Source organism: Rhea pennata, chromosome 1 (assembly GCF_028389875.1).
Source record: "Rhea pennata isolate bPtePen1 chromosome 1, bPtePen1.pri, whole genome shotgun sequence".
NCBI classification, from domain to species: domain Eukaryota; kingdom Metazoa; phylum Chordata; class Aves; order Rheiformes; family Rheidae; genus Rhea; species Rhea pennata.
Genome location: NC_084663.1, coordinates 40,529,791 through 40,555,765, shown reverse-complemented (window position 1 = coordinate 40,555,765; position 25,975 = coordinate 40,529,791). Strand labels below are relative to the sequence as shown.

The 25,975-nt window shown below is 41.5% G+C and overlaps 1 long non-coding RNA gene across 1 annotated transcript; it reads left to right on the top strand.

Annotated features, from left to right (window-relative positions):
* The first annotated feature begins 342 nt into the window (after positions 1 to 342).
* LOC134136112 (uncharacterized) lies at positions 343 to 25,740 on the top strand. Its single transcript, XR_009957438.1, has 3 exons — positions 343 to 419; positions 21,035 to 21,128; positions 25,557 to 25,740. It is a non-coding gene; the product is annotated as an uncharacterized LOC134136112 (long non-coding RNA).
* The last annotated feature ends 235 nt before the right edge of the window (positions 25,741 to 25,975 follow it).

Genomic DNA, 25,975 nt, shown 5'->3' with positions numbered 1-25,975 from the left:
TATTCCTTCTTTTCTTTCTGCTGCAGGTACAGAGCGCTCCCCGGCTGGCTCGGGCAGCGGCAGCTATATATAGGCACCGGGGAGCGGAGCGGGAAGGGAAGGGAGGAAGGGGGCGAGGCGGGCGGGCGGGCGAGCGAGCCCCGCCGCCCCGCGGCTGCTGCCGGCGGCGCCCCGGGGGAGCGGGCGGAGGCGGCGGCGCGGCTCGGCTCGGCTCGGCGCTGTCCCGGGGGCCGCGCGTGTGCCTGCCTCGCTGCCTGCCCTCGGCTTGCCGGGGCTGGCGGCCGCGGGAGCGTGCCCGCCGGTGCGCGCTCCGCACCGGCCCTGTGCCGCCTTTGCGGAGACTTCGTTAGCAAGGAGCGGCTCGGCTGCGCGTTTGGGGGACCGTCGTGCTAACGTGGGGATGGAGCCGCCGAAGAAGGGTGAGTTCTGCTGCAGAAACCGATGGGATCCGCACACTGGGATAAATCACTCTGTAAATGTTGGCTGGGACCTCCAGAAACCACCGTGCTGCTCAGAGCAGCCTTCCCTCTCCCGCTCACCGTGCAGCCGGTGCTGAGCCCCGCTCCTCAGCCAGAGGGATCGAGGGATGTGCTAAATGCTGTCCAGGGTCCTCGCCCTACACGTGGCTTAAGTACGCCTAGGAGGGAACCCCCAGCTGCCCAGCTGAGTTACTGAATCTGAGAACTTCTCCAACCTGCCCCCCACCAGCACCATCCCGCTGCCAAAACGCGTGCCTGTAGGGACTGCGGAGATGCAGAATCAATCAGCGCAGCAGGGATCTAGATCAATGTCTCAAAGCATCCCTGTTCCTCTTACTTTGCTTACATACTTCAAAAACTATCTCCGTTCATTTTCTTTTTTGAAGCTCTTTAGTTTCAGTCTTGTAAACAGCTACAGATGTGCTTATCCACAGCGTTTAGTCCTACAGAGTCTGTGGGAATATGTGCTGTACGTCAAGCACGTACATAATGATTTGCAGGATCAGGCCTTACTTTTCACAGAGAGGAAAATAAAAAAACAACAGAAAAGTCCTACCGTTCTTTCAAAGCAAAGCAAATCTGCACAGATTCATGAAATAGGATGTACTGGCCATTTTATTTTCTGAAGGAATACCTGGTTTCTATTTCCCCTGGATCTACTACAACTTTTAGAAATGTTATCTGACTTTGCATGCTGTTGCAGAATATGATCACTTACTGACACTAAAACCAGTGTAAGTCAGGAATAGGTATAGATCTGCCCTCCCCGGAATGATCTGAGCTTTGTTTTAGTCTTGCAGCACAGTTTAAGAAAAGCTTCTAATCTGAAGCAGTCTCAAGCACAGGTACGTGACACTTGCTAATCATGCTTGTATGTCCTAGAAGGAGTAAGACTGCTCCATAACCAGCGTTCCCACGTATTTACTGCAGTGTTATTTGGCTACCCATCTGTTATAATAGGGCAAAGAACAGAAACATTTTATTATCTGAAAATAGCCTTCATTATTTGTTGACTGAAGTTTGAGGCAGAAAGGTAGAAAACTATTGCTATGTCATTTGGAAAAAAAAGAAACAAACTGACACTACAAAATAACATCCAAAGCTACAGGTTTAAAAATGTCAGTTTCTATATGTTTCATTAAACCCCTTAAAAGTGGGCACAAAAGAAGTGCCTGAGTGCTTTTAAGATTTTGTACACAGGCTGTCATTACCAGGTATTAGCAGAAAAGGCAGTGTTTCCCTCTCTCTCTTTCTGTAGTGGTTTTTAAGTTTATGTTTGTTCCCATCAGCAGCCCTGGAAGACATTCAGGTGAGGATGCGCTTCAAGAATAGAAATAGACAGTAATAAAACAGAATAGTTTGACTGTCATTTATAAACATTTTTACTAAGTCATAGTAATATTTTTCATTAAATACACTGAGTTCAAGGAAGCAGTTGCAAGTTTTACAGATGAAGCCTTTTGTGAAGCCTTCTCAGAAAAGTGGAGAGTTTTGTCAGGCAATTGAGCCGTGCTTGGTAGCTAACCAATTCTGGTCCTCTTGCTATTCAAATAACAAATACATGACTCTTTGGGCTGAGATCTTCCAAAGCCAACTGATGGAGGCAGTCACAAAACTCAGCTTTGGCAATATTCATCTATAAATCAAAGGACCAGTATTGGACAGGATATGTAAAAGATTTAAAGTGCATGCTAGTAAGCAGCTATGAGGCTAATTCCATCTAAGCCAGGTTAAAATAGCATAAACAGCCAAAATACCAGAGCAGGGCACAAGTGAAGGGAGTTAAGGTTGTTTATATTTGCCTCCAACATTGGCCTCATTCAAGAGGCTTGAAGAAGGCCCCCTTGGGATTCTTGTTAATCTGAAAATTTATGATAGGAAGGTGCTGCTAAATCCTGTGTTAAACTCATGTGCCCAGACTCGGCTGTCCTCCTAAAACTGCACGTTGCTTGATTAAACTCCTCTTCATATTAGTAATGATGTATTTCTAAAATGTAGCTTGACCAGATACAGATCAAAGAAGGTATTAACTTCTCAGTTTGTTCTCAAATGCTGTTCTCTGAAAGTAGTCCTCTGTACAGATTGGTGTATATATAGCTATTTTGAAGAGAAACTACATAAGATCACGAAGACATGAGGCCTCCAAGAAAATCTGTGGGCAAATTTTGATAAAAAATCTTGGCTGTTCATTTGTTCACGGTTGTAAGTGTACACAGGGATATCACAGGTAGTGCCTCTGAAGCTTGCAATTCCTTTGGTCTTTCTGCAAACACTGTTGGAAAAGACATCAAATCATGGATCATTTTTGCAACAAAATCCTGATAATGACTCCCAGTTGTTCCAAACTTCCCTTAGGCCATCAACATCTTGTTTGCAATCACATTTTATGATCTTATAGGATAAGATTTCAATTGTACAAAATAAAAGAGCATGTCTCACCTTCACTGAATTGCTACAGAGATGGCCCTCCCTAGACAAGTACCAGAAGAAACATGGATAAACTTCAGAGAATAGTTTCCAATTCTGTACCAGCTGATACTGCAGCCAGCAATGAGCTGATGAGGGACCCCAGTAAAGCTGTGGGTTTATGTTATGTTAAGATTGCACACAAACACCACTCAGTAGTCACACTGGTGCTTTACAGTCTTGGCACAACAGCTCTGTAAATGAGCAACCTTATTGTATTATCATGCAGCTGGGTAGAGTTCATCCAAACAGAGGATCAGCACATTACGGTTTTCAGAGGCTACCTGCCTTTTTCTGCTTTTTGACCTGATTGATCCATCCTTCATTCATCTGGGTATATCAAAGAGTTACTGATAGACTTTTTCTTACTGACCTCACGCAAAAAAAAAAAAAAAAAAAAAAAAAAAAGCAGTAAATGGCTCAGAAAATGTCCTTCTGTGCAAAGGCCAGGAACAACTACATCCATGGAATTTTTACAAGGAGGAATTACAGGGGAAAAAGAGCTAGTGAGCCCACATCAGCCAGCCCCCATTAGTCAGCTCTGCAGACCCTTTGCTTCCATGGTACAGCCACAATCAGGCATTTTTGTGGTCTTAGCTGGATTCGCCTTGCGTACTTCAGTCGGTGATACCCATAGCTCTTAATTCCATCTGCTTAAGTGCTAAAAGAGAGCACACAGTTTACTAACATTTTGGTAAAAAAAAACACAATAAGTTTTTTTTGGGGGGGGGGGGAGGATAAATGGCAAGCAGATTCTGATAACCCCCCTCCCAGAAAGACTCCCCAAAGTATCATAAGATACTCACTTCCCACAAACCCAGCTTTCAGGCTCTGTGACTTGCAACTGTCCTTGGGACCAAGGGGTAGCTAGGGAATGACTGTTTCCAAGCTACAACAAGTTCTTGCATTCAGCAAAGCAAAGAGAAAATCTGTAGTCTATTGGCTTTGTAATTTTTTACTAATTCCTCAAAAAAGGGCCACTGCCTAACAGCAACCATTTTCTCCCCTTGAGGCTTGCAAGTAGGCCAAAGGGAGTGGATTAGGACAGTGAGCCTACCCATTATTTATTTACTTTTTTTCAGAACACATTTTCAGTAACATGTCAGGTTTAACATATGGCACTGGTGAATACACCTTCTGTTAAGTTTAAAAATTGCTGCTTAAAAAAAAAAAAAAAAAAAAAAAAAAGCTAAGAGAAAGACTTTCCAATTATAAGCCTAAATAGCCAAAACACTGAATTGTAAAACAGGCTGACACACAGTGATTTGTGCTAACTTAAATATACCAAGAAATGGAAATAGAGCTTCCCTTCCATAGTTCTCCACTGCTCCTTCACAGTTACAACCTAAGCCTCCTCCTGCTGCCTCCATAAATAACCTTCCTTCCTACTTGAGTCCAGTGGCATTAATCAGTATTTATATGTTTAGTTTCTAATTAGAGATGGCAATGGCCAGATGACTAGATACAGCTACATCCTGGACAAGTTTCATTTTCCCATTTATAAAAGAACAGATGTAAGAGGAAAAGGCCTGGTGCTGCATTATGCTGCAGATAAAGTCCTATATAACGAAAGGCTGGAAGTTCACCACAGGACAGACCAGATCCCTAGTACTATGGATCTTTCTCTTCTCCTCCTCCCTTCTTTTTCTGTTATTTTCACCTCTTGCTTTTCAGTTGCCTCTAGAGCTGGAAGAAATATCTGAGAAGGCACCTATAGGGTGTTGCCTACTTACCACACAGGCACCCAGGCTGGGTCACACTGACTGCCTGTTGTTTCTCGTTGCCCCTGTTCTTTGAAATAGTACCATCACTATCCTTTGCTCTCTCTCTTTTTTTTTTTATTTCAATCCTTTTAATTCTATTCAACACTATCCTAATAAATTATAACACTTTTTTTTTTAACTTAAAGCCAATCTGAGGTTTTAGGATTCAAAATATTCTCATTTATATATCAGAAGGCAATAGTATTTTACATTTCCAAATTAGATGCCAGAAATGTGTTATTTTCCTCAGATGTTCTGTTTTCATATTTATCCATGTTTACAGCCTCACAAAACTGATATGTCTTTTTTCTTCTATTTATTCCTTTCTTCCCATTTAAGCTGCAATTTAAGAAGGAAAACAAATGTATTTATTCTCCATCAGCAAGTTTTAGTTAAAGTATATTTGGATTCCTTTACAAAGTTTTTTTTCCCCTTACAGTATTTTTAAATATATCCTTTTGAAGGATTTTTTTCCCCCAACCATGAACCATTTCAATTCCACAAGTTCAATAATGACATGCTGTAGGTAGAGAGATGCAGAGCATAGGTATATTGCTGTTTGTTTCTTTCACTGAAGAATTACACTTTAAACTAGTTAACTGGAATCAATTCATGATAAGAAATTAGAATTGAGGGTAGAGGAAGACAAGCGTTTGTGCAAATTTCAGATTATATTAGGAGCCAACGTCTCTACACTAGATCACGTCTTTTCTAGTAGTTCAGCACCTTTTCTCTGAAAAACATAAGAAACACATTAGTGGGCAAGCCACATTACAGTTTAGTTTAAAATACAATTTTTTTAAAAAACACGCATATAATCCTATTATTCATTAAAATCTGTAATCCATTTTCAAATTTATGCGTACTAGATGCCAATGCAGGTGGAGTTCCCTCATAGTCCTCCTCCTGCAGCTAAGCTGAAGAGCCCTTCCTTACACCAGAGCACTTGTCACGCTTTACTGTCACCCGCCTCAGGTCCCTTTTTGTGTCCTCTGAGCACGTGGATGTGTTCACACGCTCAGTTCCACCACGGCCAGTTCTACCCTTTTATGGACCCTCCCTTCGGTTACTGCAAGGATGTTGCTGCTGAGTATTGGACATTGGTCCTGGATAAGTATAGAGTAGACAGTTTTTGAAGAAATGTGGCCAGAAATTGAACAATGAAAGGAAATGCCTCCTCCTAGCCTACAGCAGTCCTCAGAGAAGATAAAAGACAGACCTCTGAACAGGATCAGTGTGAACGTCCTCAGTCACAACTCTGATCGATCCCAACCTTTCTGAGTAAAGACTGCAAGGAAGCAGGTCAGCATGTGCTTACCATTGGCATGTTTTTTTTTTTTTATTGTTGATTCCAAAAAAGCACTTTGGTATATGCTTAAATATAGCTTCCTTCTGGCCAGTGTTTACAACTGAGCAAGTGCTGAAGCGAAGTCCTACACAGGGGTTCTGAAGTGCATGTGGGAAGAGGATTTTGGCTACATGGGCACTAGCGCTTGCCTCAGTGCTCACCCGAGCCAGAATTTGCCTGGGTTTGCTTTTAATGGGGTCCTGAGGAAAAAACATTTTTATTTCCTCATGCAGTGGATAATGCAAACCACTTGAGCTTGAATGTAGCATATCCATTACCAAAAATTCCTATCATCAAAAAAAAAGAATGTTTCCACCAATAAAACTATTCCAAATGCAATTAATGTACTTAGACTTTAACTGATGTTTAAAGCATATGAAAGAATCCTCCCTTGTAATTCTAGATTTCAGTCTTTCCAGCTACACCTGGGTCATTCCTGATTACCAGGGTTATTGTATATTCTCCAAAATTTGATTAAGCATCAAAATACATTTTGATACATTAGATGGGTCCCAGAGCACATTATCAGATGTTCTATGATACTACTCACCTCGCAGAAAAATATTTTAGAACTATTTTTAAGGATTTTTTTCCTCAATGCATTGATGCTATTTTAAATATGTCTCGGCCAGTAAAGCCTATCATGCTTAATAGTACTGATCCCATTGGCACACAGTGCAGAAGGAATAAAAGCATTATAGCTAGTCAAGTTTAGAAAGGTCCATAAATTGCCTACGTATCATTTAATGATGTTGTAAGCTGCAGGGGAGCAGTGTTGAGGACAGCTGCAGCTAGAGGTGGCTCCTACAGTCTGTGAGAAAAGTATTAACCTACTCGCTCACTTCCAACCCTGAGCTCAGGAGTTACATGACTGAGATGTCTTGGGTGAAAATCCCAATTCATTATTAAAGTGACAAGATTTCAGCCCTGTTGGTCTAAGATTCTGATTACAGAACCGCATTTTTTAACATAACTTGTTCATAAAATAAGCCCAGAGCACTGGACAACAAAGGTGTAAAAATTAAACCATGAGAACATTACAATAAAAAACTCATTCGTACAGCAGACGATAAATAATTCCTGAAGTAGTATCCCTTACCAACATGACCAATGACTCAGGAGAAGATTTCAGCTTTTAGTTCATTTGAATTCCTTAGAGAAGAATTATTCCTTAGAGAAGAAAATTAATTAACCACATTTTGATCACAATTATCCTCCCTGAGATTCTGGAACTGCAAGAAGTAGATGACCTACGTCTCGTTCATTCTCTTTAAAACTTAACTTTTGATGTGGGATGGGGGCAATGAACCATTTTTGCTGCTATATAGCTGTAAGGCTTTTCACAAAATAAAATTTAACTGACAATAAAGGAAGCATGCTCCTAATTAAAATAATATTGATTCAGCATATGGTATTTTGCCTTTGGTTCTCACTTTTTATTAGCGAATTTGTCACTTTTCTCTTTAGTGCCACCTTGTGGGTCAGCCAGTTATAAAAATATACCAATCTCCGGCTGAACTAAAAATAGGATCTGGCGTTCAGAAAGCCAGGGGAGGGGGGGGAGAGAGAGAAAGGAAAAACAAAAACAAAAAAATTACAATAATGAACAGAAAATATTTGCTATACATTTATAATAAGTATGCAAGAAGACAGAACAATCTTTGGGATTGAAAGTGATGGCATCTACACACACACACACAAAAAAAACCTCATTTACAGGAAAATCCTCAAACTTATCTTGGAAAATGTAAGTGGCAAGCTCTGACTTGTTTGATTTTTTGCTGGAAGAAAAATGCTCCTGCATCTTAGTGCCATTAGTTTGCAATAGCCTTCCATGAGAATTGAAGCTAGGATAACTGTAAACTTCCACTAATCGCACTTGCAGAAAAGATGAATGATCAGATTCAGCATCACAGGACACTTACTCATGAAAGTCAGGCTGGATTTCCACAGAGCAGCTTGGGATTCTGCTGAAGATAAAGCACAGACAGTCAAAAATATATATAAAAAAAATTAAAAGCATTTGGGGGGGTATATGTACTGCAAAGAACGTGCAAATCGAGACTTGGCTGGAGTAGCGTCACGAGACTTGTTCTCTAACACAGCACTATAATTCAGCTGTCGCCTAACCCTACAGAGCCGAACAAGCATGTCCTCATACGTTCCTGGGAGGAGCTGTGGACAGTGGCATTACATTCAGTTTGTCTTTCAGAAAAGAGTAGGAAGAGTGCTTCTGAAATTTCTGATTTTTTTAACATTTATCTCTTTTTGTTACTTTTATCAATGCCAGCAACTTAGGAGGCTGCAAGAAAGCAATTCTGGGTATATTACACCCTCCCCCCCCAACAACGTAACATCATCTTTATTTCATTCCACATAAGTATTGAAAGCAACAAGCCATGCTAAGCTTAAACATTCCGTTTTAGCTAGCTAGCTTCCTTGGGTTATCATCTCTTATTAAATACAGATTTTTAGATGAAAATAAGTCATTCCTGAAAGTCCCTTAAGCTAAGTCAAGGAGTCCAGTGTCAGATAGTCTTGCTGGTAAGGAGAGGGGTCATTTTAAATGGTAGCTCTTGGGTTTTACTAAAATTGGACCTCATCCTTAAGACATATAATCAGAGTGTGGGAGAGAGAATATAAAATGGAAGAAAATAACGTGGTTTGTCATGGTCAGATCTAGCTATTACTTAGATGGAAGGAGACAAGGGAGCTGCACAGGATCATGTGCAACACCAGACATTGAAGTTCAGTGAAATTTCCCATAGATGAGCAGCCTGGTAAACTCCCCTGCATTTTCACACTGCTACCAAGCCCAGTTTGTCTGGGTCTTGGTTAAGTTTGAACAGAATAAGTTTGGCTCAAGCAAACAGAATAAATATAGCAGGAAGGATGGTTCGATGGCAGCTCTTAAGTCTGGCCTGCAAACAACGCTGCTGCTGACTCCCCAGCATTGCCACAGCCTTCTCCTGTAACCTCATTATTCCCATTCCCCACAGCCTTCTCCTGTAACCTCACTATTCTCCTTCCCCATTTGTTAGTTTTATCCCTCCCAACAGCGATGTCTTTGAGGAAAAGAGCTGTTAGGGTGTTCAGATGCTGCAGTATAAAATTACTGAAATAGCAACAGCTGGTCACACTCATAAGCTTTGCTTTGAGCTGACTGCCCACTCCAAAGCAAGGATGAACAAACTCTTCTCTCCTGAAAAGACCAGAGGTGAAAAAGTGGCTGCAATCAGGTTGAGGGAAGAAAGACACACAAATAGGAAAGCTTGAACCCTGTATCTGTATCTCAGCAGCTGCTGAATTCAACTATAGCAGCATTAGAGTAGGAAACACTATTGCAGAGGTAAACCCTAGACCTGCAGAGGTACCTGAACTGGCTGGTACCAAAACTTAGTAAAGATACATCAGCCATGAGAAGGTCAGAACCAAACAGTTTGCTGAGAGACAGCCATCTCTGCATGGCGCCGTCATGCGGCAGTTATCCTTGTCACGCTTTCCCCACGTTTCCCACCCAAACCTCCATGCAGTCCATGCTACGTGCATGTTTCCTAGCCTCACAATACATGCACTAGCAGTCTGCCCCTCTGAAAGTTGTAGTTATGCTACCAAACAGCTGCCTTGTTCTTTAAAAGTCTTTTTTTGAACCCGTAAGTAAAATCCTGAAACACTGCAAAACATCAACTACGGTTTGAGTGGGGAAAATAACACCAAGGACAAAAAGCAACATACTCAAGACTGTAACACTTGTTTGTACAGTAAGTCCTCGTGCTGTTTTTTTCTGAAATAATTAACAGAAGAGGGTCCCAGTTTCTGCCAGGGATTTTCAGCCTCTGCTGCTTTAGGAATAAAGTACATGTACCAAAAGCTGTGCTTCTGCTAGACCTATCAACTCACCCAGCTGCACCAGCCTCAGCCCTCGCTGGCCGGCAGCCTGGGCAGCTATGGGCATGGCTACCGGCTCCCTAAACTTGGCTGGCAGCTGGGGGCAGAACTGTCGACTTTCCACGTTCCCAGGTTTGCAGGAACCCGACCCTCCTGCCTGCCCCACTTCGCAGAGAGACGTTTCCTGAAGTACCTGCCTGCCTGGAGGAATTACCTAGTTTGCTTTTGAAAATGTACACCCCTAAGTAATATTACATGTCCAGGTTTTTGTTCCCACTTGACATGGAAACTCTCCAGAGCACAGAAAATTCCAATTTTAACACTAAAGTTTCCCAGACTGCAATATAGAGAAGATGGGCAGTGTCACCCCGCTTCAACAAACAGCAGAGCCTTTCCTTTGCAATGCTTTTAGTTACACCGCGTGGTAAATAGCTGTACACCTACAGAGCATAGCACCACCTGCAAGAGCTGTGATCCAGCTGGGCTGAAGGGGATTAGCTGCTTTAAATGCCATGCTGTTCAGGCTGCTCCAGCCTGTTTTTCAGTAAAATCATCTGTATGAGGCCGAGCGCCACGCAGGTGCTGCACCGTGCTGCCATCAGCGCTCGCCTCAGGGTCCCCGCGCAGCACCGAGCGGCGCTGCACCGGCGAACCCCGCTGAGCTAGTTTTCCGCGAAAGCCCACTGCACAAAGTCTTCACGTCAAGCATCCCTGCCCGCCTTGGGAGGCCCAGTCCCCAGGTTGTCCTCCCCGCCTGCTTTTCGCCCGGCTCCTGCCCACCCGCGCGGCCGCGGCCTCTTCCCGGCAGCCCGCGGCCGCAGCACCAGCTGCCCCGGCGGCGGCTCTGGCAGCAGCTGGCTCTGCCGCTCGGTGTCGGTCTCGGCGAGGTGGGTAACCAAAGCCGCACGTCAACCCCCCCGGCGCCGCGGACGGGCACGGTGTGTTCGCTGCACCCCTCCAAGGAAGAGCAGAGCAGCACTAGGGCATCGTCCCACACGCGGGCCGGCACTAGGAAGGACACGTCTTCACTAACAGTGTGTGTGTCGGGGGGAGGTTTCGGACAGAGTTTGCCCCTTTTTTTTATGAATATCCTTTTGTGCTGCCCTCCTCCCCAAACCTGCCGCTTTCTGCTCCAACCACTTCATCCCGCTTTAACTCCCCTGTCAGCCCCCGGGCCCCTCACCTCGGTTTCGGTCTCTGCTCCTCAGGCTCCTCGTCACAGCACCAGTCTCCTGGAACACTTCCCTGCCGAAAATCACGGTGTGACACTTACAAATAAGAGTTTTATATGAGATTTCCAATAAGGTCTTGGAGCTCACTATGTACAAGTAAATCTTTGTACAAGTAAAATTTTGCAAAATGAAGATTGTTTTTGTAGTTTTGATTCCGGAATGCATCACAGCAGAGAACGGTTTAAAAATAGGCAGAAAATACCACTCAGTTGTGAAGCCTCTCAGAATTAACTTTCTCTAAAAAATATTTTTAAGGCTGACAAATCATGCACAAGGCCTTTTCCCAAAGGAGAATTTTTCTTGGATTCATTTAGCAGTTGAAGGTTGTGTCATATGTCACTGGAAAGGTAATTTTTCCTACTTTATGAAAAATGCCTTGAATTTGACTTTGCTGTCACAAGGGAATAATGATATCCATACAGGTAATAAACTGGCTCACAGAGATTGTTGTTGGTAGCTTTGCAAGAAGTATTCGGCTTAATAAAGGATGATAGTAAGTAACAGGGTGAATTAATATCAAATATGCAATTTATTTATACAGTGCCTACCTGCCTTAGGTTTCCAGCACTTTTAATATTCTTTCAAAAATTAATAGTTAAGGCATAGCGAACACAAGCTCATTTGTTAGGAGCTAATGTACAGCTCTGTAAACACAGTAAGCAATGGCAATTAATGTTCTCTTTTGTCTTCCAGACAGAAAGTCAAAGCTATTTAAATTAAAGGATGTGTATAAAATCAATGTATGTTGATAAGGTGTACACATTAATGATAATGTTTGCAAACATTCTTTGTAACTTGTGTATATAATCTTCTCTTTCTGCGCAGATGGCCACATTAGCTGGGATTGTGTGAGGAGTTCCTTAAATCACATTTTTTCCTTTATTTTCTTTAACTTATTAATTTTTAAGCCTGCATAGCAGAAGTAGGACAGGCAGTAGCTGTGCAGGTGCTACGGCAGTGAAACCACGTGTGTGATTAGACGGGCAGGACGTACCTACACAGCGCGTTTGGTGCGGGCTGAGGCCAGGAAACCTCCCGGCTCGCGGTGACGTGTCCGAGTTGGGACGCGGGTGGGCAGGCGCTGCCGTGGGGCTGCCGCAGGCCGGGTGCTCGCTGTGCGGAAACACAGCCCAAATACACAGCGTAGGCTTAACTCTAGCTTAGGAGCCGACTATCAAAAACCTATATAATGTACTGCCTGTGTCACCTTGGTTAATGACAGCTATATTAGAGATTTAACAATCTAAAAAGAAGGAAGAAAAAAAATGGTGATTTTTTTTTAATATCACTCTGTTAAGCGTGTCTACATTTGCACCCACATAGTCTATTTAAAGCTAGTTAGAGGATAACCATGCAACCACTATTATTTTCATGTGGAGCTGTACAGCTAAGCATTGTAGTAGGCTTTAGAAGCCTCAGTATTTATCATATTTAGCTGTGGTCTGGGCTCTATCCCGATGTAAAACTTCCCACACTCCGACTTGCAACCAAGTCACTTGGTGGAGGCCAAGTTACTCTACCTACTGTAGAGTAACTGTCCCCAGGCCCCTCTATTGACCTGGAAGGGATGAAGTAAAGTGAGGAGGCCTCCTGCCGGTGGGCAAGTCATCAGGTCAGAGGGAACGTCGCATGTCCTGAGTGTCTGTCCTGAGAAATCCCCTTGACAGATTCAAAAGAAAGGACACACAAGGTTAATGGCTCAAGAAATTGAGCTTTGTTGGCTCCTGGGAGTGACCCTATAGCACGTAATTACCAGGGCTACACACAGACCAGTGAAAGAGTTGTAGTTCTCCAGAGCATCCCAGCATGTTTCAGCGAGGGCTTCAGCCACCACATTTTGAAGCTAAACAGGTCACGTTACTTTTATTTACATTTAAAAACTGATTTTTCAGCCTCTGCATGCGGAGAGACCCCTTTTACTACAAAGAAAATGCTTCCCAAATAAAAGCTATCAGAATGGATCTACTGGAAAGCCTTTTTCATATGAATAATTCCACCTTAAGGAAACCACAAAAGGTCTGTTTATCTGTGGTCTTACATAGGCAACCATTGCTGGAAATACCTGAAATGCAGGATGGATTTTTCTGTGCGATATTCAGAAACAAAGAGCTGTGTTCAATGTCATCAAAAAAGCTTGAGAATTTTATTCCTGGGATAACCAAGAACTTCAAGCTAGATTCACCAGCAAAATGCTGGATCTTAACTTGAAAAGGTACCACTTTAAAAGATACAGTTTGACAGGAAAGTTGAATCGGCCTTTCTTTTTTTTGGCAAGGCGCCTAATGAGGTATGTACAGGACACACCTGTTTAGAAACCAGCTGAGCCAAAAGACTTTCTGCAGAAATAGAAGGAGATGCTCAATAAGAACGAGAACTTGAATCTTTATTGTCAGGAACTTGACTGCATGCCAGGAACTGGGGCACGACGGGAAAGTCACAGCTGCATAAGCAATGCCAGAGCTAATGCATACCACAGACCGCGGTTTATTTTATTGTTATGTTCTCCTATTATCTCCAAAAACTGAAGATAAACATAATAGTCATAATCTAAAAGAGTATTTTACCTGGTGCCAACTACTGAAAATAATTTCTTGTAAATGATTTCTTGCTCAATAACAATTAATTAAGGAAATTGCGCAAAAAGACATCTTCTCAGGCAGAACATGATCAACACAATGAAAACCAAGCATCCTTTCAGAGGCATCCTGTCGACAGTAATCCACAGCTTACTGTGTAAGACCTGTCATTTACACAAAAGTCACTGTATTAAGTTGCAGATTTGTCCATCATGTGTTAATATGTATCCCTATGGCAGACTTAAAAGTTCAAAATCAGTTTGAGCTGTATCACTGACTTCAAAAGGAGCAGAGTCATGCACAGAGCTTTATACACATATAGATAATGACATATAAGGTGGGCACAGATGCACCCATCACACATATACTTTAAACATTTTTAATAAAAAAGAATTAAGCAAAAATATTAACCATTTTGTCCATTTTCGCAAGACTGCAGAGAACAGTTTAAAGCAAAAAAAAATTATTATGTGTCTTTCTTCACAAACTAGGACATGATTAACATTATACAACATCATAAAACTCTCTCGATGGGCAAAGCAAATGCATAAAACTGTTGTAATGATAATTGTATCTAGCATTCAATTACAATTTGTGTGCTTCTTATTCTGAGTACAAAGTGTAAATGGATTTTCTGGGGAGGAGGAAGAGGAAGGGAGACTCACACTGTGTCAGATTTAATATATATATAAGGCATTTAATATAAAGTGATTCCAGTCTTGACTGGGACATGTGCTATGCATATAAGTTAATAATGCTAAGGAAAAAAAGAAGCAAACCAGTAGTATCATTCACTTCTCTCTTCATGAATTGAAGTATTTCCTCTCCTGCACCTTTGTATTTGGTCCTTCATACATTTTTCTGACTGAGTGGATTATTTGTTTCCATTAATTTTCTAATTTTATCTGTCAAATATACTCTCCGATTTCCTTAACTTTCTAATAAGACAATCTGCATGAAAATACATCTCACTGGAAATCACTTCTGGAGGATGCTGTAATAAATGCTCGCCAGGCATATTACATGAAAACGACTGTGTTTATTTCTCAGTGTGAATCGACACAATTAGGGTATTGCAAATTAGAAAGTAATTCATGTCCTGTGCTGAGTTCCTCCAAAGGAGCTCTTACCCACCTCTGTGTAACTCTTTAGTTCCCCTAAACAGCAGTTGTCATTTTTTCCTGAAGTAAGTTATTATATAATGACCACAGAAAAATATTTTACATCACAAGCATTTCCTCCCCAACAGGGCTAAACTTCATTAATCTTTGCTGATGGTCTTCTCAAAAGGATAAGGAACATGAGAGCATCAGCTGCTCCAAGGACACTGGACAACAGCTTTGATATCTAACCAAATTGCACAAGGTACCTTCTACCTCTACGAGCAAGTTTCTTTCTACCTCCACGAGCAGGTTTCCCATCACTGCTTTTTGCATTAGCTGTCGGAATCCCAGACATGTCAGGCAGCCATCAAAGAGCCTCTGGAAAGGGCTATTTGAAGAGTTCAGGATGGGCAACTTCTGAACTGAGCTGGTTTGGAAATCCAAAAGAAGGATTACACAGCTCATACAGGGTGCAGCCGTAATGAGCCACAAAGTGCCAGAAGCTGGGCTGAGCCACCCTCGAGTGCTAGAAGGGGCAAGTGACACCAGCCAAGGCTTTCTGTAGAGCTAGCTGATCCAAACTTTCTTGGGTTATAAGAAACATAAGTGGATTGCTGTGATGTTCCACTGGGAATTAGTTTTGTAGGTTTGGTCTTCATTACAGGAGGGGAAGGGTATGAAGTGAACCAGGTCAGAGGGACAAGGAAGCCGCCTGGCTCGGTGTTTAGTCTCGTCAATAAGGAGTAAAGAACAAAACTGTCCTCAGCGAGATTGACTCCCAGGGCAAGTGTTTGCAAAAGGAACAACATCCTCTGGAGAGCGAATACTGCCCAGCAGAGCAGTCTGCCAAAGTTTCATGACACCAACAAAACACATGGACTTTGCTTTACTTCTGTGACTCCAACCCAGTGAGCTGGGGGGAAAAAAATGATAGTTTTCCTCCCTTGGAGAATTTTCAGAAGAAAAGTCCAGCTATCTTGGCATCCTTTAAAAACAATACTTTGGTGTTATAAATTACTTCAGGAATCTGAAGATTTGAGCCAAATTCAATATTATGAAGACTTTTACAACACCCACGCCCACCTACCTTTTTCTCTGCTTGATACAGTGACTGCAAAGCAGTGTAGGAAGATAGAAACAACTGCTATTTATTTTGCTTACTCTTAATTGAATGATTTTTTTCTTTTTTTTCTCTCTCTGTCTTTCAAATAAGTCTGTGAGATTCTGAGTTACGATAAACTACTTCTACACTTTAAATCAACTTACTAGTTCATTTTTTCCCCTTGGTAATACATATTACACAAGTAATGTGCATCACAGAATATCAGGCAATTCTATGTTTCTTTCCTAGGTTAAAGAATGATATACATTTTCATTTTTTTTTCAATGAATGTTACAAAATGACAGCTATATTTGTTTTTTACCATGCAAAGTGAATGATAATGGTTCAGCAGCTGATTTATATCTTACTGCTCTATTCACACTATGCTATTTTAGTTGTAAAATAGTGGTATTGAGAAACCAACTGTTTTAGCTTTAAAGAACTATACTTTTCTATAACAAATCCTTTGCCTTTGAAATTTTAAAATATATAAATAAATAATGATAACATCTGAGAAGAGGCAATTTTTACAAGGGGCTTAAATCAATGCACGGTTATCCTAACTATTCCTTACAAAGCCCCAGGAGTGACATTACAGAGAAGGGGATGCTCTGCAGGGCTGACAGGATTACAAAGTAGTTGCTCATCATTCTGTGCATAAGTAAAGATGATTAAAAGGAGCTAAATACGTTTCTTTTACTTTTAAGAAATATTTTAAAAATGCCCACAGTTCTCTGTCATTGCCTTAATTTCAGTCAAAATGGTCTAAAAGGTTGCAGACATTACAGAAGAAAAATCTAAAAAGCAATTTAAGCCAACTATACTAATATCCTGTGGGGTAAGAAAGAGGATGTGACAAGACTGAGGAGGGACATTGCAATTACTTGCCAAAAACTCTTCCTGCATAAACAGCTGTGTTTCTGCTTTTCGTATCACAAGACCACAAGTTACTTTCCTTCAGCAGTTCCTTCAGAAGAGGCTTTGATGTCAAAGAAGGTAAAATAACTTGGACTAAGGTCAAAATCATAGATTTGTCATGATACTGTTACTGTCAGCTTAGCAATATTATTGTCTCTGTGGCAATAGCTCTCTGGTCTGGATAGGAATTTAGGTGAAGCCTAAGTGCTTAAACTCAAATCTGTGATGCTAAAAGCCTGGCTGTCACAGGTATCTTCCTGAAGAATATTTAAATCTTGATCTCCTAAAATAAATCATAAGATAGCACTCTCTCCTTGAATATGGAGATGTGGCTTTGAATTCCCCAGAAAGCGAAGAGGATTGAATCTATGTTTCTCATATCTTGGCTGAAGGCTCAAGTGTGAAATGCAGGACAGTCCTTCCGTTTTTTTAAGAAAAAAAAAATGATTGAAAGAAAGGTGTAATACAAGATATATACCATTTGGACTCCAAATTTCTTTAGTAGCTAGCTCCACATTCTGACCTATTTCTTATGTTCTCTCTTGTATATTTGGAAGTATTACACTTTTGTGTGTGTGTGTGATATAGGAGCCTGAGTATTTATCCAAAACATTTGTGTACATTGACATTTGTAAAGGTGGAGAGATTAGCTGTTAAATATTAGGTTCATAGTAACTCCCAGTCCAATGATGGTATTTTTTTTCCTTTCCTGTTTACTACTTAGCGCAAAGCAGTTATGCATAAATTTATGCCAATTCTTTAGCACTTACATGAATTAAAATCTTGTCAACAGTGCTGATCCCTTTTTTACTAGCAAAGTTTTCATTAGTCTTCCCAGCTGACAATAGTTCAGCTTTAAAAAGTGAAGAGGGCTCTATGTTCAGTACTAAATATAAAGGCTAGTCTGAATAACAAACTCAGACCTGGATTTCTCAAATATTTAATTTCAGACTCAAATGGAAATTCCAGTTAAATAAATAAATAAAAGCACAGGCATTACTCTGTAAATCTGATGTCATGGCAATAGTCTTTAAGTGATGGTGTAAACATAAGAAGTCGTGTATTAACATATAAAAAGTATACTATTAGAAGTAAGATCTGATCTGAAAAATATACCTGTCACTGAAACATCAGGTTTTATTGTTTAAAATATGGTTTCTAGCCCATAAAGTAACCTTTTAGAACTTCTATCATAAAGGTTCCACATTCATATTTCATGTGTTGACAACTGTCCGATCAGATCTGCTTAAGTCATGAAGAAAACTTATCTTTTGCTAATGAGCAATCCTGCAAAATCAGTCTGGAAACAAAACATTGGCTTCTTCCGACTTCATGCATCAGCAACAGTAACAGCGCTGCAGCGTGAACTCGGGCAGCTTTTCTGCTGAGAAAGCATGAATCAGAGCAACTCTCGCTCACACTTGGTTGTTGGCGCTTCTTCATAGGTAACGGAATGAAAAAGTAATAAATATGTATTTTAGTCAGGAGTCATCATTTACGACTGAATACACAAGGGGGGAAGGTCAGCAACTTACATTATTCCCTTTGTTCAAAGTGACCTTTCACAACATAGACAAATGTTTAAAGATTTGCTAGAGCACTCACATAGCTCTAAGCCTGCTTATTCAGTTAAGGACTTCTGCTGGAAATGCCAGATCTGCCTGCACCATGGAGGGCAGGACTGCAGAGAGAAGGGACAGAGCACAGGCACAGCCCTGGGCTATCTGACACAGGTCAACAACTACCACTGGATGTCTCCACATCCTACCTCCCCAATGCCAGCTTATAGGAGCTTCCCCATCTGAATGTCTTCTCTTCTTCTGTAAGTCTTAGTAATTCATTTAGGGCAGCTGAGGCTTTGGAAACAGGCTTCATGTAGGTCCTATGATGTGCAGGGACTGGCCAACACAGCTGGCATCCAAGAAGATGCATCCTGGCAGATGTTGAAAACTTGTTAGGATAACACAGTGAAAACCACCAGCTCTTTCTGTTGTGGTGCAAAAGGCAAGATTTGTCTGTCAGAGAGCAAACTCCATAGGTTTCAGCTTCCACTGCAGTAGTTTTCTTCAATCAAATAACTAATTTCAACCAAGAGCAGATCTGAGATAGACAAGAGCTGATTCTCAGAGTCTGATTCTCATAAATGTTTAAGACACTTTGTACCACTCTGTCAGTGTAAATAGACCTTGGTAGATTTGGTAAACTATTTCTGCACCCACTGTAATGCTTCTGATATTACTTATGTGGTGCAAAGCAGCATTCATGTAAATAAGAATCCCTAAAAAATCTTTCAAAATACTGAAAATTCCTATAGAGAACAAACACAAGTACTTAACAATGATACCCCCCCACAAAATAATTCTGCAGCTATGCAATTACCTTATCACTCGCTATAAAAAATAGTACCATAGTGGTATCAGTTATTAGTAAGTCTGAGTAAACTATATTAGACCAAACAGTCATCAGTATGCGTGTCTTGGGCAAACGTTGGCCTGAGTTTGGTGAAGCAGGAGAATGGGTTTCATCTTCAATCAATTTAAAGATTATGGGGTTTTTGTCTACTTTAATTCTTAAGTAAGAAACAGTGAACAATGGTGAAAGCAGTAAAGTTAACTACACACTGAGAGAAGCACATCTCTAGTAACAATCTTATTTTATGCTTCCAGCTTTCTAGGACATGTTCTCTGCATGGGGGGCACAGAGTTTGTTTGTTTGTTTGTTTGTTTTTTTGCTGAGGAACAGCAGGAAAACTTCCGTCAGCAATTATCAACAGTAAAGCCTACACTATGGCTTGACGGGTAGGATTCTTGTGGAAATACTGGCTATCAGTCAAGAAATATGTGCCTTTGCTACCTTTGCTAGCAAAAACAGTTTTTCATAGTCATAGGCTGGATTCCAGTTTCCCCAGGGACATGCACAAAGAGGGTATGAAGTGGGATATGCAAAGGGCCAGATTCTCAGTCACCCCGAGGGCACTTTTTACCTTACCAGAGTAGCAAAGGGCATTAAAAGGAGTGCAAATTTGGCACTTATCCCATTCGAGTCTCCTTTATGTTCCCAAAGCAGAGCAAGAAGTACTTAAGGGAGTATTCCCCAGAGCCAGAGCTGCTCTGCGTCCACAGCCTCCGCAGAGCATGCAGGGGTTGCCCCAAAGCCCAGCTCCTGCTCCGGGCTGCCGGAGGGAGCAGCCTGCTTCTGCCGTGGACAGCGAGCAGGGACTCGGCAAGATCAGCTGTGGCAGGCAGGAGCTCACGTCTGCGAGCCCCCTTAATGCGAACAGATGGACCTGAAACCACAGAATTAAGAGACCGGAGAATCAGATCCAAGATTAAATTCCAATCATGCTCCCAGCTCAAATTAACCATAGCAGCAACCACACACATGTAATAATTGAAGAAGAGGCTGCAAAATATAAAGGTGTGTGATTTTTATATTTGCCATTTTAAAAGCCGGTGATAGTCACACACTGAGGAAAATGCTGCATTTTAGGAGTCATCAGCTCCCTTTATGAGATACATTTTGGACTATATATCTCTGTTTTGCGAGGGAATGTATTTCAGTAAGATTAATTAGCTAATGTTTGCAAAACATTTTGAAACTGGGAAGCACCATATAAAAGTGAACTATTATTATTGTTATTTATTATAAGGGAGATGCAAATCCTCTCTAAATGTTGACTAAAGCCTTGCAATTTTTATGGTCACAACTTTGTCAAAAAGATTTTTATCTTCCTAGCAGCAATGTGCTACCAAAGATGTTGAGCCTTAAATCAACAGCTGTTATACCTCAAGCAAGTTATGAATTTTCCTTGATTTACAGCAGTTGGGGTTTTTTATTTCTCTTCTTAGGGGAATTCGGGGGAGAAGTGTGTGTTCATGCAGAGAAGTAACATAAGGCCAAGGGTTTTCAAAAAAAAAAAAAAAAGCCACACCAACTCATACTGAGGCTGCTCAGTCCACTTTTTAGGCACTCAGTGACTGACCTGGTTTTCATCACACAGAGGAGCCAGCAATTCCCACTGAGCACACCATGAGCTGCTCGAGCAACATGCACCCCCCACACACTAATTAGTCACTAATTTACTTGTCTAATTTTGGGTGGAGGATCCTCCCTTCAGAGACCCATTAGCTCATTTTTGTTTGGTTTTGTCTTTCCCTAGCTACCTGTTTGTTTGCTTTAGATCCGCGCCCATCATCCAGTGAGAACTGTGCAAATACTGAGAGAGTCTCGGGTTATTCAGTTGAGTCCTGAAGGTAAGCGGGATCTCCCTCCAGGTGTCCCTGGCGCCTGACAATTATCCAACAGCATAAGAACCCCTCACATCTTTGCAAATCTGGGGGACTTGCCAGTAGCATTTTTATACCTTCTTAATGTGATGCAAACAATGACACAACATAAAAGGTGAGGAGGAATCTAACCCCACAGGTATGTTACCTCGGACTTGAACACGAACATGATTAGGACCCTCCTTCTTGCAGATTCTTCCTTGTAGTGCTATCATGGGTGATGTGTTGGCTGGAAACGGAGGCCGCTTGTGTGAGCGAAAGCTTTTCTCTTCAGGAGTGCAATGGGAAATGCACCTGGAAAAAAACAGAGGATGAAATCTGTGGTATTCATCCATTAAGGTCACATGGAGAGGCCTTCTGGGAAATGCTGACTCTCTTGTAGGGGAGTTTTGTAAATTTTCCACATGCACGCATGCAGACTATCCCTGCGAATATGCACCAAGGAATATATACACTTAAATTAGGGAAGTTTGAAAACACTGGCTTTTTATGTATCTGCAATGTGGCATTGTTTTCAAGGGAACTACCACACATTCTTTTCTATTCTGGTTGATTTTCTATATAACAAACATTTCTGGCCAGCAGTTCACTTTAAGGACGTCAGCGGAGATCTCATCCAGATCATCACCATAAAAGGTTTTCTCATTGAGAGTACCACATCTGTTCCGAAAGCCAGCCAATTCCACCGTCTTATCAGACAGTGAAATATGTATTTTCTCCTTTTAGGACATCCAGTGTTGGGAGGTTGTATACAGCCCTCCCTTCCTCTGCCTGCCTTCCCAACACATGGGCCCATCGGGTCCCAGCAGGGAGCACAGCCCTGCACCGGAGAGCATTTATCCTTCACAGACTCATGCTTCCCTAGATCCCACCCCAAAGCCCAGTGAGTCCTAATAACGCCTCCACCCTGATCAAATGCAGAAGAGGTTTGGAAACCTTCTGGAGTGTCAGTAAGGCTCCACGATGACCTGCAGCAACCCGTCATCCTTCACAAGGGAAGAGCAAGTGGCAGTGATAGACACTGCAATCTGGTGGGCATCCTGCTTGCTTCAACTTCTGCACAGTACAAACATCTTACTCACAGAGATCCCTTCTACAGATTCCCCAGTTTGGCCCTTAAACAAGCTTCAAAGTATACACACAGAAAATGTGTACTTCAAAACTGTATTCCCATACATACTTCATCTGCATATCATAGCACTTGTATTTCAGGACAGATATATTATTTTTGCTTAAAATAAGCACCTTTTAATTACATCTTGCAGCAAGTAATGATATTCATGCTCCATGGTTGTCAAATATTTAATTAAAATCAAACCAAAATAAATACTTTTTTAAAAAATGTTGTATTTTTTCTGAGTTTCCATTTAAGTCCACAGCCATACAGAAAGTCAAGAATATTTCTCTCTGACACATATTTGGCTGAGAGGGTAATATTTTTCTCTGAGTATTTCCCACTAAACACTGTGACAAAGTTAAGTTGATGCTGCACTGCAACTGGATGTTTAAACTGAAATTTAAAAACTGCTTGAACATGCATATCTTTATGATTCACTAGATTGTGCCATGAAAGCTTCTCTATCTTAGTTAGTATTCTGTTGAATTCACAGCTACCTTAAATTTGTAGACACTCTATCCTAGCAGGAGAATCACCCATTAAATTGAAATGATTGAGGAACTATTTCTGGGTTTAACAGAGATTAACAAGACTTTACTTCTCACTACTGGAAATGCTTCTGCAACATGCTGTGCATCGACAACTGAATAACAGATTGACAGACACAAGAAATTGCCATGTCCCATCAGATGTTCATTGGATTTTTACAAGTAAACGATCTCTCAGGAAGCTGCTGGGTTATGCTGTATTGAAGTAGTTACTGTGAGCACCAGAAAAGTGTGTTAACTAAGCAATCTGTGTGTACACAGAGTATTGGTTCTGGGAGCTCTAAGGGAACGCAGCCACTCCAAAATGTGTTAAGAGCCAGAGCATGCAGTTTCCACCCTGAAAATCCAGTTGTGCAGGGTACTGTCAGGTCACAGCTTCCTTTCCTCTATATTCCCAGCACCCCATTCAAGTTTATAGTAGTTTAAACGATAGGAATGAGTTTGCTAGACTCAAAACCTAGTCTCTGAAGCCAGACTCTTATCTTACATCGTCAGATATTCCATATTTAACACGACTGTCATGTGGGGATTGGAAGCAAGGTTTGCTACACAGGACAGGCATACACGGTTAATTGATCTGTGAAGACAGTCTCTCTCGCTGAATCCAGCCTTGTCGGATCCGTTCTGAGCAAGACCTTAGACCATCAGTACAGATCTCTCTGCTTGCTACATGCTTAATGCATCTCAGCAGGGCCTGTAGGAGGAAGAATACAAGCAAAAAATCACACTAACATCTTTGACAACATTCTTTAAATAATTATAAAAATACCTGTGCTGTACATAAGTGGTACCTACACATGATGTGTAGTGTGGTTGGGATTCTTGATCTGTATCTGCTGCAGAGAAGTCTTACACTGAAGGCACCAGCTTTTACAGAGAGCTTGTGGGACTCTGAGCAGAGACTCTGGCCTATATCAAGATGATCCCGGCACATTCTTCTCTCTAATCAGATCACTTTCCATTAACGCTGGGCTTGAAGTTTGGTTTATTGCACTCACATACATGGGTCCCAGCAGCCTCTTAGATTCACATCTGCCTGTGTCGTTCCTTTCCTCCACCTTGCTCCTGACCTCCAGCATCAGCACCAATACCTGATTTGAGCATAGAGAAAAGTCCCTGCGCTTCGCTTCACTGTTCCTCCTGGACCTTGGAGGGGTCAGAAGTACATTATGTACAAGAAGAAGATGAGAGAGAGCAGGATTTATTCAGCCTTAAGAACAGACTGCTAAACATGGATCTTCTTTCTGTCTTCATCTATCTAATAGAGAGTATATAGAGAGGACAGAGACAGACTCTTCCCAGGCAAAGGATGAGAAGTAAAAGGGACAAGTGGCAACACAGAAAATGTCAATTAGAAATTAGGACAAAAATTTTCACCATAAGGGCAGTCAAGCATTGGACCAGGTTGCCCAGAGAGGTTATAGCATAGGTGCTCAAAAGTTATACTGTCAATAGGGCTACTCAAAACTTAACCAGACAAGGTCCTGGGCAATCTGATTTCACTGGACCTACTTTGAACTAGAGTTTGGACCAAATTGTCTCTGGAAGTCCCTTCCTCACCTCACAAATCTACAGTTCTATTATTGGAGGTGACTAAGCTGCAGTAAACAGCAGTTTCTTTAGTGTCTTGGTCTTACTTCAACTCGGAAGTAAGCCTAATCCCCCGGTTCAACTCTGACCCTCAAGGGCACTGAGGTAAGGAGTTGTGTTGCATATGGTGAGAAGCATGAATGATTTAAAGAGATTTAAACAGCCTCAAATTGGAATTCTGACCTGAGTTTAATATCCGATGAGGATGTGCCTCACCAAGCACGCTGAGCTTGTGCTGATAAAGGTTTGCATGCATTTATGCTATAGCTATCTATCTATCAAAAGAGTTATGTGGCAATTTAATGCTTTATGGCAAGTGGCTGATAGCAAATGAAGCAATCAAAAAATCCCAAATATTCTGCTAGGCAGTAGCAGGGAAGAGTTACAAGGGTCTTGTGTATCATTATCCTTTCACTGATTCTTTGGGGGTTCTTTCTACCATTTCTGTCTACATAGCACAAACACGCTCATCTTTCTACTATTTACTCCTCTAGATTCCATTGCACTGTCACAGCTCTTGACTTTAACAAAATTAGAAAAGCAGCCTTGTTCCTACGAATGACACAACACTAGTACAACCTCCTTCAGCTGAGAAAACTGACCTTACTTCCTCTTCTTGTGATCTGAAACTCAGCAAAGCATGCAGAGACAAGTCATTGCTTCCTTTCAACAGCACAGCACTGGAACAAAAGACCAAGCATTCATTACTCATAATAGCAAATGCACCTATCCATGATGAAATAAACAGCAATTTACTCAATAAATTGCACAGATTAATGAAAAACCTCAAAACAAATGTAACTGGTCTTGGTGGGGAGACAAAAATCTAAAGAACATATTGCCTTTGGCTACTTTATATCAATCAGAATCAGCTGAAAAACATATGCAAATATCACTTAAGTAAATCCATCCTTCTCCACTAAAGTCTGTCAGTCACAAAAACAATGAACATGACTGGTCGACTAAATTTTGAATTCTGAGTACATTTTGTACTAATTACAGTATTTTATTATGTCATCAAGTGAAGGAAAACTGTCAGTGTTCTCAGTAATTGTGTACACAATAAATGCCTTGGAGACTGTTGCCATGAGTATTATCTGTCAAGCAAATAACAGTGCCTCAATTATTGTTTTCTTTCAGCAAATATAGAATCAACCCACAAAGAGTGACAGTGAAACAACACTGGCACCCTTATAACTCTGTAACACTGCCAAGGAATTATATAGCCAAATACCCAGATGGTGTGAATCAACATAGCTCCATTGACTTCTTCAGAATTAACCCGTTTTAGACCATCTGAAGACCTGGCCCACGGAAATTATCAGTAGCTCTTCGAGTCAACGCACCGAAGTAAGGGTGTCCGCTGCAGTTTCAGCACTCCAGCCTCTCCCAGCCTTAGCACAGGTCTCCCTCCATCTGATGTTTTCCACGCCAGCACAAACCGTAATGTGCTGAACAGACTCTCGGCTGCCGTGTGGGAAAAAAATAGTCAGTTCCTAGACTAGAGAAAAGCTTAATACTAAAAATACCCAAAAGCTATGAAACCTGAAAGTGAATAA